Raw genomic sequence first — 13108 nt, 5'->3', positions numbered from 1 at the left:
GACAAGGGGGCTTCCACTTTCTCCCAGTATCTCCACTGCAGTGTTGAACTACATTTTTAAACCATGAAAATGTGGAAAACTGCAGCTGTGAATCCTCTGATAAATCACAGAAGAACAGGGCTAGAAAGAGTCACAAGGGCTCATTTAATTTTTTCTCCAGCCTCAAGGTAGGTTGTACCACTTCATCATTTCTAACCACCCCCTGTCTGACCTGCATGTAGGATGATGGAAATTTCAATCTCCCTAACTGCTGTCCTTACCTGCAGGATTTTTTTTTCCCATTCATGCTCTGAATTTTTGCTTGCTTTAATTCAAGCTCATTGCTCCTGCTTATGGTAGGCATCCATTTATGACAACATTTTAAGTAGATGGGGGATTGTATTTCCCTTCAGGCTTCACATATTTAGGCTAAATCCATATTCAGTCAGCCTCTGCTCCTGGAGTGTTTTCTGCCCCTGTTTGGCAGCTGGGCTCTCTCCAAGCTCCACTCCTTAAGACCCAGCACATCACTCTGTCTGGTGGGGAAGGGTGATTTCCCATTGCATGGGCTCTTCTCCTACTATATCCACACTAGAACATCTATGTTTTCAATTGTCATTCTGCCCTTTTCCTGCCCACAGCTCCCACCTGCTTTGCTTTATCCATAAGCTTACAGGCATACTTTCCATTTCTCCATCATCTGAACCCTCAGCAGATGCTCTTCCCTTTAATTGACCCTAATGTTTTCAGACACAAGGGAAAAATATGTGATGCTTTACCTGCCACCCACTTTAGAGCCCTAAAAAGCTGAGTTTCAGAGAAATGGATTTTGTTCCCCTTGGAGCAGGAGCCCACAGCAGAGCTGGATGCATTTTTGGCTGATCCAGTAATTCTTCCTTCCTTTCTCCATTTGCTTCATGTCGAGTCAAATAACTCCTGCACTTGCAAATGAAGGAGAGGATATCTGCTTATAGTACACACCCCTCTTGTGCACATTGAATGGCAATGGCATATAGGAGAGCCTTTTGCTTTGGAAGACACCAATGCTCTTAGTAAATGAAGTCTCTAGAAAATCACAGCTCACCACTATGAAAAGAGTCCTTGTTTGATAATGTGCTAAGGCAGTGCCCAGTAACTTTGCCATAGCAGGGAGCTTGTGGGAACAGGAGCTGACACAGGACAGACCCTCTGCCAATTCACATATGTCCTCAGTCAGGAGGTATGACTGGAAGTGCCTGGTCCTGTGCCAAACAGGACACTGGACATTTAAACAGCTCCTCTGAAGTAGTGATAATCTCCTTGTTGGTCACCTTATGAGCAGCCTGCCCCTTCTGGCTTGCATAAAACTGAATTCTCAGGTGATCTGCTGCTGTTACTAAGGAAAAGCAATAAACTCCTGCCTCTCTCTGGGTATGCTCTTTTACCAGAAAACAGCAAATAAAGGCAGAGTTGGTCTGGGGGATCCTGTGTAGAGTCTTGTGGAGATCTGTGAGATGCTGAGGGCTCTGGGATTGCATATCTGCCATAAACTGGCTCCTCCAGCACTCAAGTAAAACATGCCAAGTACACAGCCTGGCTGCATGTGTTAGCACACAAACTATAAAAATGCCACATCTCCCTACCTGAGAGGAGTGAGTTAAATGGGCAATCCCAAAGATTCAACATCTAACTGGGCACAGAAATGACTGGCTTTAAACTTAGGAAAATGAAAGAAAACTTCTGTGTTTGCTTGCTGATGACTCAGGGCTCAGGGTTAATGTTCTCAAACGTGCCATGAAAACTATAGACTGGAAATATTACTGGTTAGGAAATTGAAGGTCTGTGTGTGCAAGCAACACATTAATTCCAGCATCTGGGGCTTTGAAAAAAGCCTACATGTGATATGGTCTGCAAAACACCTGGGATTTTATGAACTAGTGGTAACACAGTAGACATGATGGTGGAAGCAATGTGCTGAATCACTGCTGAAACTCTTACAGGGAAGGTGACCCAGTCCAACACTTTCAGGAATACTCAGTAGACATGGAAGTTGAAGTAGAAGGGAAACAGGTTAAACTACCATGTAACAAAATATTTCAGAAAATATCACTCCCTATTTACACCTGGGGCATGAATGTTAACCTGAAACAATTGTGCTCCTTTCTTTCATGCTTTCCCTACCAAGAGATGTTACTGTAGATTTCTTCTCAATTCATCAAGTTATCTGGTAGGGACTGCTTTCTCTCCCTGGGCTGAATCCACCCCAGGAGGAGCTGTCTGTAAGACTATACAATTCTGCCAAGTCTGAATTGGACCCACTATGCTCAGTTGTCCTACTAATGCATCTGTCTTGGGTCCAAGTGCTCTCCTGGTTTGAACTATAATTATCCTAAAACTAGATTTTTCTAAATTTCATTCCCTTGTAGCTTTTTATAGTTCTGTGAATTAATTATTCAGAGCTGTAGAAGTTCTCAGCAGTGCTTTTCCATAGCTTTTATGGACATGGATGCATTTCACTCATATAGAGCAGAGAACTTCAGATGGGGACAAGGGAAAGACTTTGTCCAAATGTTAAACACACTGAGTTCAGCATGTTCTCCTCTGACACCATCTTCTTGAATCTTTTGAGGTATAGATAATCTCTGAGGCTAAAATTCTCTGTATTCCCTCCCTGGCTTTTTTAGGCTTTAAAGTCTCCCTTTCCCTGTTAGAGGTTGATGCCACCTGTAGAACTGTGGGGCAGGTGGGGCTGCTGTGAGCATGAGGAGCAGGGTGGCTGCAGAGCTGAGCACTGCCAAAAGCACCTCCACATTTTGGCAGGGATGGGGCTGAGCTGCAGCTGGAGTGCAGTGGAGATGCAGAGGACACAGCTTTCTAGCCTGGAACCAGAAGCTGGGGAGAAGTCAGCAATCTCATTTTGCTACTGAGGGAGAGTGGATGTGTGTTTGGGAATGGCCAGATTCTTGGGGGAAAGGCATCTTTGGGAATGCAGGCAGAGGAAGGTGTGTCCAAATAAATCATAAAGCTTTGTTTGAATTTCACTTGAGCAGGAAGTTAGTAGGAATATTTGAAGGTTCTGGAGGCATCAAATCACAAAACCATTGGGCTGCTACTGGCACAGCTCCTCTGGCTGGCTCAGCTAAGCCTGAGCAGTCCCCAGAGCAGGTGTGTGGGGAGATGTGCCCACATGGAGGTGCTGCTCCTGCTCTCAACAGGCTCACCCCATCCTCCCAGGGAGTTACAGCCCCTTCTTTCACTGGACCCTTTCCTCTGGAAAGGACACTCACACACTGGGGGTTCCCATCACCCAGAGCAGAGAAGGGGAAGGTCTGTGCTGCCCTGCCAGGCTGTGAGCAGGATGCTGCTTTCCCTGCCTTTGGCTCTGCAGAGGCAGCACAGCAGCAGCAGCAAATGAGATTGAGCCTCTTCTGCCTCCCACATCCTCCTCTGGGTAAATGCAGAGTGTGTACTTTAATTAGTGATGATACATGAGGGAGACAGGAGATGAAGCAACATTCAAATTAAGTATCTGCAGAGCTGGTAAGAAGGTAAATATGAGCTCCTAGACTTGGGGATTTTCTTCAGTCCCTTCTTTTGCCACAACAGTTTGAGTTTTAATTCAAAAAGCAAACAAATCGCTGCTGCAACATTTTTTTCCACCAAAACACACCTTTGAGGTCCACCTCCACAGGGCTCTGAGCTTCATGGCACTGCAGAGCCCAGGGTGGGTTGGTGGGGCACCCACTGCAGCTGGGGCCAGGCCATTCCCAGGCACAGCATTCCATCAGGCTGTTGTTTCCATGCTGCAAACCCCCAGTGACACCTGCACCATGCCAGCCCTCAACCTGCAGCAGATCTCCCTTTGGCAGAGGCAAGCCACAGCAGGTTTGGAGTTTTTCCCCAGGAAGAGAGCCTTCAGTGACTGCTAACTAGCCTGGCTCCTCTCTCCCACCCCTTTGCTCTGTCAGGGGAGCTGTGAGGACACCTCTGCCCCCAGCTCTGCATTTATTTCTGCTCCCATGATCAGGAATCCCTGCTCACAGCTGTGTCCTTTGTACCACTGCTCATCCTGGGACATCTGAACAGCTCCTACTGCACACTGAGCATCCTCTTTCCCACTGTCATGGACAGGACTTCAGAATGAAAGCGGGTGGGATGCTGAGCACAAATATTGCACAGGTGCCAGAAGGATAAATTAAGGCTTATTGAATAATAAATTAACCTTGCATTAAATTTTTTTTATAAGTGCTAAACTTCCTCTATGCCTTATATGACAGATTTTTGTTTGCTTTTGTAAGTAATAGAGTACTTAATTATTGGACAAAGCACGTTTCATAGCAAAAAACGTTTTTTAAAGCATTTTGAACTGATAAACAGCAAGTATTCCCACACCCTTTGCTATGATTTCACTTTAATAATGATTTTGGTGTTTCAGTATGAGTCAGTCAGAGGAATTGCTGAAGAAATTTTGCTAAAAACCTCTCTGAAAAAACAGTTATGAGTCAGAGGAAACACAACTGAATTTTACTGGCTCAGGACTGGCTTGGTTGGATCTGTAATTTCAGAAACCAAATTCCACATCTGGAGCTGTCTACAGTTTAGCTATTAATAGGATGTCTGTGTTTTTACTTCAATGCCACCAATGGGAGATGGGACCTTCCCTGAGGAAGGGGTGGCTGCCACCCATGCCAGGCACAGAGAACCCCACTACAACAGGAGAGTTCCTGCAGTGATGACTCAAAACAAGCAGCCTTGTTTCCAGTGGAAAAATGCATTGTCAGTCTGAAAGAAAAACATAATTAACAGAGGCCAGAAAAGGAAGACACTGGAAGACCCCAAAAGCTCCAGAGTCCCTACTTTTGCTTTCTGCCCTTGCCAGTGTAATTTGTTTATTTATCTTTTTGTTATCAAAAATTAAATTTTATGTGCCATTAAAGGCTGGCTGTTTCTGACAGGATACCAAAGAAAAGCAGCAGTTGTGTCATTTTTGGGAGCTCATGTGTGGAAGGCCGGAAACCTGTTCTTTGCCTAGTTGAAGGCAAACTGTGTATTAATTAATCAGTGCTGAAACTCTTACAGGAAAGGTGACCCAGTCCAACACTTCTAGGAATACATCTAGTTTAGGAACTTATTAGATGCTCTTAATTATTTCTCAGTTTCTGTCAGCATAAATGCATGCCTTTAAAACCTCTGTCAGAATAAATTTTGCTCAGATACCACCAGGATGGAGTAAATAACTGAATTTCTCTTACTTGCCTGGATATAATTTGATATGAAACACCTGGTATAATGATAATATAAAAAAATCTGGTGGTATTTGCATGGCATTTGGAGCTCAGAGGAGCGGCTGTGGCTCCAATAAGCTTTGTGCCTTTGAATGCTGTCAGGAGGATCAGCTGAGCATGGCTGTACCTTGCCAGGACACCAATGGGATGCTGATAATAACACAGTGTCACACATTGTCCAGGATCCTGCTAGTGGGCTCTTTTATTGGATTATTATCTGTTTGGAGAGGGGAAAATATCCTCTGCTTGAAGCAGATTGCCTCATGGTTTGTGTTGTGATAAAAGGTGATCAAACATCCATGGAAACTGTGAGATTTTTTTTTTTAGTTGCAAAGTTGCTGCCTCTCTCTCTGTTGGCTTTATTTAAAAAGTGCATGTTTTGGTAGTGCTGTGGCAAAGGTAGTGCAGGATGCTGGGCAAGGCTGGAAAGCAGCCAGCCCTGGGGAGAAGTCCTGCCATTCCAGCAGGAGTCCCCTGCCCTTGGCTGTCACATCCCTTGGGGTGAGCAGCCCCAGCTGGGGGATCTGCTGCCCTGTGCCTGCCCCAGACTGGCCACTGCAGCTTTGGGGGGTCCCCTGTTGGGCACTCACTTTAGGGAAACACACGTGGATGTTTCAGGCCAGGGAGTGAATGTGGCTGTCTGCATGCTTGGAATTAAGTGTGGTTTTCACTATTTGAAGTCAAAGCTTGAGGCAGGAGAATCAGGACATGCCTGCAGGAGCATGGAGGATCTGGTGATTATCTAAATGTGTAATCAATACCCCCATTTACTTACTAGTGTGCATTTGTCAAATGTCCAACAGTGTGATTACCCTATTTCAGTACTTTCTTCAGGCATAAAGCAACCTTTCCAAAATTACTAACTTTTTTCTCATTGAAAATGTTGTTAATTAATACTTTTAGTGTCCTCCCCTGTGATTTGCTTTCTCTTAATTACCAACATGAGCAATACAAGAGTGCTCCACTGCCAGTGCCAAAATTAAACTGACTTTCTCCAAATTGCACTGACTGATCCACATGGCTGTGCCTTCAGGTACTAAGCAGGAGACCTCAATCCCATGGGAAGTGCTGCTTTATGAGGCACTCTGTTTTCACAGAGCCACAAGTTTATTTGGGTTGGAAGGGACCTTTAACAGTCATCTAGCCAAACTCCCTGAAATAAGCAGGGACATCTTCAACTAGATCAGGTTGCTCAGAGCCAACCTGCCCTTAAAAGTTTACAGGGATGGGGCATCCACCACATCTCTGTGGATGTGCCAGTGTCTCACCATCCTCATCGTAAAACATTTTTCATTCTGTCTAGTCTAAATATGCCCTCTTTTAATTTAGACCCATTATTCCAAGTCCTGCTACAACAGGCCCTGCTAAAAAGCCTGCCCTCATCTTTCTATAAGCCCACCTTAAGTGTGGGAATTAATGTCAATAATTAGTATTTCAGGGTGGTTTCATGCAGATGGGAGCAGCATGAGGACATGGGTGGCCCAGCAGTAAGGTTTGAGCCCTGGCTGGGAAGTGCAAACATGGTGCCAAGGCCCTTAACCCCAGGGTTCTGGGGAAGCAGCATCCTGCTGCCAGTGCAATGCCCTGGCTTTTGCAGGGCTCTGGAAGATGTCCCAGAGTATGCAGGCTGGAAGGTCACTACAGCACCATCTTGTTGGCTCCAGCATCCCAGGAAGTGCTCTCAGAATTCTTTATCTTTCTCTTTTGTTCAGCCATATGAAAAAAAGTGGTCTCAGCAAAACTGAAAGTTGCTGTGGGGAAACACCAGACTTAGAATATTATTTTTCATTGCTCTGATTGAAAAAAAATACCTGGCTTTAGAAAAGCTTTGCAAGGCAAAAACTAATTTTCATTTCGACACATCAGTGTTTTTTTCATACTTATTTTCTGACTTTTGCATTCTCGAGTTGTGTTTCAAAATAGAAAAGAGTAACAGCATTGGTACTTTCTGCTGCAGTGAAACACTTGAGTCTTCTTACTCTATTCCCCCTTTCTCAGCATAAATTTGCCATGTTCAATGACAAAACTAGAGTTCACTGTTACATCTCACAGAAATGAGTTGTTCAATGGCTACTTCTCTCTGTGGGAACTCATCCATTTCAAGGGCTCTCTGTTATTTTCTGCTCAGACAAATTAGACATGTCATTTTGTGTTTAGAAATTGCTGCTGCTGCTGCTGCCAGCATGAGGAAATAGCCTGGGTGGGAATGCCAAGCCCAGGTGGGAATGCCAGGGTATCACGGGCAGACACCCAAGGCCCTGTGGCTCTGCCCTGATGGTGGATATATTTGTGCAGAGACGCCGTGGCACAGCAGGGCTGCTGGTAGATGCAACTGGAAATAATCATGAGCAGGCTAAGGAGTGTAGGAAATTCCAATTTTTTTGCTAATAGATACAGCTAAAATGCCCCTGGCCCCAAACTTTGTTTGATGATGATTCCCAGCAAGTATTGTAGCAAACCCCAGAGTGAAAATCTCTAGCAAAGCACCATAGCGAGAAATGAAGCTTTTACATTTCCCTTTTTTAGCAAAGTCTTTCTCTTTTTGCGTAAGAAACTTTAATATTAAAATCTTGTCTAAAACACCTAACTTTAGTGTCTGACATAGCAACTGCAGCCTGGGAGGCAAAATCAGGTCCTTTTTAGGTTTCCATGTAATAAATGGGTAGACAACAGTAAATTAAATGAAAATGTGTCAGTTTAATTCATAAATTCTTCACCTCTGTCAAGCTTAATTTTTTTTAATATCTCCACCCTCAGTCTTTCTATTATGGGAGAGAAAAACCACGCAGCCAATTTTCCTTTATGTTGGTTTAATTGTTGCTCTTTTTGACTTTGAAAAGCATACCAAGTGTTCTCATATATGTAAATGTGCCTGATGGCTTTGGCTGTTCAAATACTGAGGCCCCCCCATAGGCACTGGGGTATCCCTGGGGTAACCTTAATACAAATGTAGGTAGAAAGTACATTTTTGTATTTGTCCAGCTGTGCAGGCTCACATCTGCTGTTCTCAGGCTTGCTGCCAGTCATTGCAGCTCTTGCCATTTATTTTTCCTCGCAGGGGAAGAAAGCACCCAAGACAATCATGCTAAGAAAAGAAGAGCAATCATGCAAAGGTGGACTATTGACACTGTTTTTGTTACTTTCTTTTTTCATCTATCTGATGTTACTGGCATAGTGGTAGGCATAGTAAGTAGGCTGGAGATGAAAAAGCATGCAAAAATTACATTAAATATTGTGTTGTAGCTACATTCTCTGAACACTCATTTTCCCTTGCTTTATGTTATATTAGTTAAAGTAGACAAAGCACCTTCGGAGGTAGCTAGCAGATTTCCTTCTCCTGCCTCTCCCCATCCTACAAGGTCATCTAAAATAGGCCAGGGAAGTACACTAGAAAATACTGCAGGGAACAATCTTGCTTTGGCAGGAAAACAAATTGTAAAAGTCTACCTGCTCTTTTTCACTCCCCAGTTTCTGTGATCCTGAACACTGGCAAAACCCCTTGGCATATTTGTTTGGGTAGTACATTAAATACTAGCTCTGCCTGTTCAGGTGATGCTGCTTGCCTGCACAGAAGATAAGAACCATGGATGCAGCTGGCATTTCCCAAGTTATGTTTGTCTGGTTGGTCTGACTTGGAAATGCAAAAGAGCACAAAGAGGGGTTAAACCTCTTAAACAAAGAGGGGGCAAAGGCTCAAGCCCCAGCATCTGGTAGCAAAAATAAGAGGTTTTATAGATAAGCATCCATCAGTTTATCACTGGAATTCAAAATCTATCAAAGAAAATAATGTTCTGATATTATGTTTTTTTATTTCCCCAAGCACCTGCCAACCAGCTTGGTTTTATCACAGGTAAATAACACAGGCTCATGTCTCCATTACTGTTCTCATTTGAATTTCTTTAAAGTGATCCCTCATTAAGGGATTTCCAAAAACAAGATTAAAAGAGGATTTTAAAAACAATTACATTGTCCTTTGAAAAGTTGCTTTCTTCTTCATCAAACATACATTGTGAGGAAGTTCTGTGATGGAGGGGGCCTCAGGGCTGCTCCTCCAGCCTCTCCTGCAGCGTTGTTCTGCAGACGGCCCAGCCAGGTAGGAGCTCCTTCCCAGGCAAAGCTGCTGGCCAGAAGCTTCCCTTGGGGAAGTGCTGTGTGCTTCCAGGTCTGCAGTGTGGGGGTGACCAGGATGTCCCAGCTCAGTGTCAGAAGACATGCTTTTGGCTGTCACTGCTTGCAGAGGAGGCAAGTCCTGGCTCTTCTGGGAGAGGCAGATCAGAGCCAGCCTGACCCACAACAGCCTCCCCTGCCAGATGCCTGGCCATGTTTGGAGCACTTTGTCACCTTCAGCACACCACCAGTGCTTTCCATCCCAACAATCATGGCAGATATCAGAAGAGCAATGGGAAAAGAGGACCTCAATCCTTAATCCTTGCCAGCATTTTCTTCCTTTGCTCTTTGGTGCTGGGCTGGCCAGGTCAAGTCGATAAACTGCTCAAAAAAGGTAAATACCACTTTAATCTCTTCCTCCAGTTAATCATGGCAAACCACAGGAAGGCAGATAGTAACTCAAGATTAGCAATAGCCTTATGAGGCTCACATTATTACAGAAGAAATTTTAAAAGCCACACACCTCAAATACCTTAGTTTCCATATAATCCTTTGATAATTAAACCCCAGACAGCAAAAAAAATCACACATTATCTTCAAATTCTGCATAGTTGGAACGATGCAAATGAATCAAATTTAATCCCTCTTTGTTTCTCACTCCTAACTGTGGAAACAGAATGAAAAGCAGAAAGAAAAATCAAACAAAAGGTGAGATGCCAAAGCAGTTTTAGATTTAAGTTTGTGAAGGTCCATGCTGGGTCATCATGGGATTATTACAGATAGGCTTAGCAAACACATCCCATCAAAAGAAGAACTTTGAATAAGCCAAATATACCCAGTGGGACCAATTTTGCAAATGTTTTCACAGAATCAGAGAATCATTTAGGTTGGAAAAGATCTCTATACCATGTCCTTAAGTGCTACATCCATGCATCTCTTAAATACCACCAGGAATGGTGACTATACCCCTCCACCCAGGGCAGCCCATTCCAATGCTTGACAATGCTTTCTGTAAATAAATTTTTCCTAACATCCGATCTAAACTTTCTCTAGCAGCTTCCCTTGAGGTTGTTTCCTCTTACTCTACCACTTATTATCCTAGAGAAGAGACTGACATCCACCTAGCTACAACTTCCTTTCAGGTACTTGCAGGAAGTGATAAGGTCCCCCATGAACCTCCTTTTCTCCAGGCTAAACACCCCATCTCCCTCAGCTGCTCCTCATGAGACATGTTTTCTAGATCCTTCCCCAGCTCCATTGCTCTTCTGGGAGGGGAGAAGCAGCCCTCACAAACTCATTGTAGGAATGGATCTGCAGCCTCTTTTCATCTCAGATTGTTTGTGAGCAGTTGTCAGCTTTCTATGGCCATTTTTCTTAATTTCCCCAGGGATTTCTGTAGCTTAGGAATTGATCTTTAGCAAGCATTAAGACTCTAAATCATCTGTCATCTTGGTGGTATTTCTCTGATTGGCTGTCTATCTGGAGTGAACCAGCTTGCATGCTGGAAAGCTGCGATTCTTGAAGCAAGAAGTTGGGCATAAATAATAGCAACATCTCATTTGGATCTTGTTGTGTGTTCCCCAATAGTTGTTGAATACAGAATACAGAATTATTTTCAGTGTTTATGCAATTTCTTGTGGGATAATACACATAACATTAGAGGGTCTGGAGAGAGCAGCAGCCACAGGCATTTTATAAGTAAGTACCCACTGCCCATGGAATGTCCCTGACTCCCAACGCTGGCAGTTCCTGACAGACACGTTCAGAGCTGGGCTGAGCAGGGTGCAGAGCAGCACAGAGACCCATTTGAGGATCCCCCCACACAGAACACAGTACTCACAGCTGCCAATCCCCGTTTGTTGTAGTGAGTTTTTATACTTTGTAATACTTTGAAGTAGTTTTGTTTTGTATCCCCATATTTTTCCTAAATGGTTTATCCCAGACTGTACCCCCCTCCCTTTACCTGTGTTATCCCTCTCCCGGGATGAGATCATCCCCAAACCCCCACCCTGGCTCTCTGTCAATCACTCAGCATCCCATCCCCTCCATCCAGAAGCTTCGGTCCAGGTCGTCGAGTGATTAGCCAGAGGCTGGGAGTCAGCCCCCCAAGCCTTGCCCCATACACTGTCCTATATGTCTGTCCCCCAGTACCCATCCCTTAGGGTCACTTATTGGTTGGTAAAATGTTATCTACTTTTGGTTTCCACCTCCCTTTAAATGTGACCTTGGCACATCTCCCGGGGCTCTCGGCCGGAGGCCCCCTGAGGTGCAGGAGCTTTCTTGGGATCCTAATAAAGCCTTGGATTAACCCCTGCTCAGAGTCGGCCCTTTATCTTCTACCGATGTCTCTGGTGTCTCTTGTGCTGCAAAGGCGCCCACCCCAGGTGCCCTCAGTACCCTCGGGGCACAGAGAGTGTCTCCCTGCTGTCAGCCCAGGTGCCCTCAGCACCCTCGGGGCACACACAGAGAGTGTCTCCCTGCTGTCAGCCCAGGTGCCCTCAGCACCCTCGGGGCACACACAGAGAGTGTCTCCCTGCTGTCAGCCCAGGTGCCCTCAGTACCCTCGGGGCACACACAGAGAGTGTCTCCCCCCAGCCCAGGTGCCCTCAGCACCCTCGGGGCACACACAGGGAGTGTCTCCCCGCTGTCGGCCGTGTCGGGGCTGCCCCCCGGTGTCTGCCGACTCGGGACTGGCCCAGGGCTCCTGAGAGGCTCGCAGAGGGACCAAGACACCCATTGAACCTGGGCAGCCTGGAGAAGAGCCACTGCAGCCCCAGAAATGGGGTCTGCAGGTCTCATCTCAAAACCTGCCCACCACAGGTCACAGGGCAGTGCCACACAGAGGGAAACCTGCTGCGGGTGACAACCACACTGATAATGAAAGTGGGGTTGAGCACCATAAACTGTTTTCTCTTGCCAGACATGAGCCTGAGGGCTGTAAATCTTGGAGGAGGCCTCAAGTGGGTCACCTGTGCCATTGCCACCTATTCCTGGGCAGGGAGGTGTTGTCACCTGTGCCAGCACCCCGGCTGGCAGAGCAGCTGGGGAGGCACGGCCGGAGCCACAGCCCCATCCTTGAGTCCAGCTGTGCCTGCTGGCATGGGGAAGGCTTTGCTGGGAAATCAAGGGCATTACTCACGTGTCTCCTGAGAGGAGAATCCAGCTTCAAGCAGGTGAAGTTGGCAGCACTGGTGGTTAGATAGAGTTTTCCATTATATGTTCCTGGTTGAGTTGCTTCTTGTTTAAACTGTTCAGGTGCTTTAGTTTCCAAGTTTGTTCTTTTCCTTGGCTGACATTTTTATTATTTTCTTTTTAAACAGGCAGGATGGTTCAGCTATTTCTGAAGGGCCTTGGAGAAAATGGTTATTGTTAAGTAACATTTTAATCTCTGTAACATTTTCTTCTCTTTGCATCTATGTATCCAGTTTCAAGGTATTCCAGCTTTAGAGTACGTGTGAAAGGTTTGGTTTCTTTGTGTATTTTTGGTTGGTTGGTTTGTTTTTTTTTCATTTTCCCCTGTCCCTATGAAAATCTGTTGGACTTAATGCAAAGATAAGCTTTGAAAAACTGCTTTGATGGTTTGGAAATTTTTCTGTTTGTTCCCCCCCCCCCCCCCCCGTTTTGTCACCTAATCTTTTAGTATCTTTTTCCCGGTGTGGCCTTGATTTCAGCTCTATTCAGTTCTTATCTCAAGACAGCCCTGAAGGTGCTTGTGGAGAATCCTATAAGGGGACGCAGAGTGAAAGCTACCGATAAGG

The 13108-nt window shown here is 45.2% G+C and overlaps 1 long non-coding RNA gene across 1 annotated transcript; it reads right to left on the bottom strand.

Annotated features, from left to right (window-relative positions):
* Nucleotides 1-8036: 8036 nt before the first annotated feature.
* Nucleotides 8037-12947, bottom strand: LOC136554883 (uncharacterized). The gene is made up of 3 exons (XR_010783392.1): nt 12490-12947; nt 9874-10014; nt 8037-9731 (listed from the first exon to the last, which is right to left on the bottom strand). It is a non-coding gene; the product is annotated as an uncharacterized lncRNA (long non-coding RNA).
* Nucleotides 12948-13108: the final 161 nt, after the last annotated feature.

The sequence above is a fragment of the Molothrus aeneus genome, chromosome 3, assembly GCF_037042795.1.
Source record: "Molothrus aeneus isolate 106 chromosome 3, BPBGC_Maene_1.0, whole genome shotgun sequence".
NCBI lineage: Eukaryota > Metazoa > Chordata > Aves > Passeriformes > Icteridae > Molothrus > Molothrus aeneus.
Note: the sequence above shows the minus strand (reverse complement) of the source record. Positions and strands in the feature narration are given on the sequence as shown.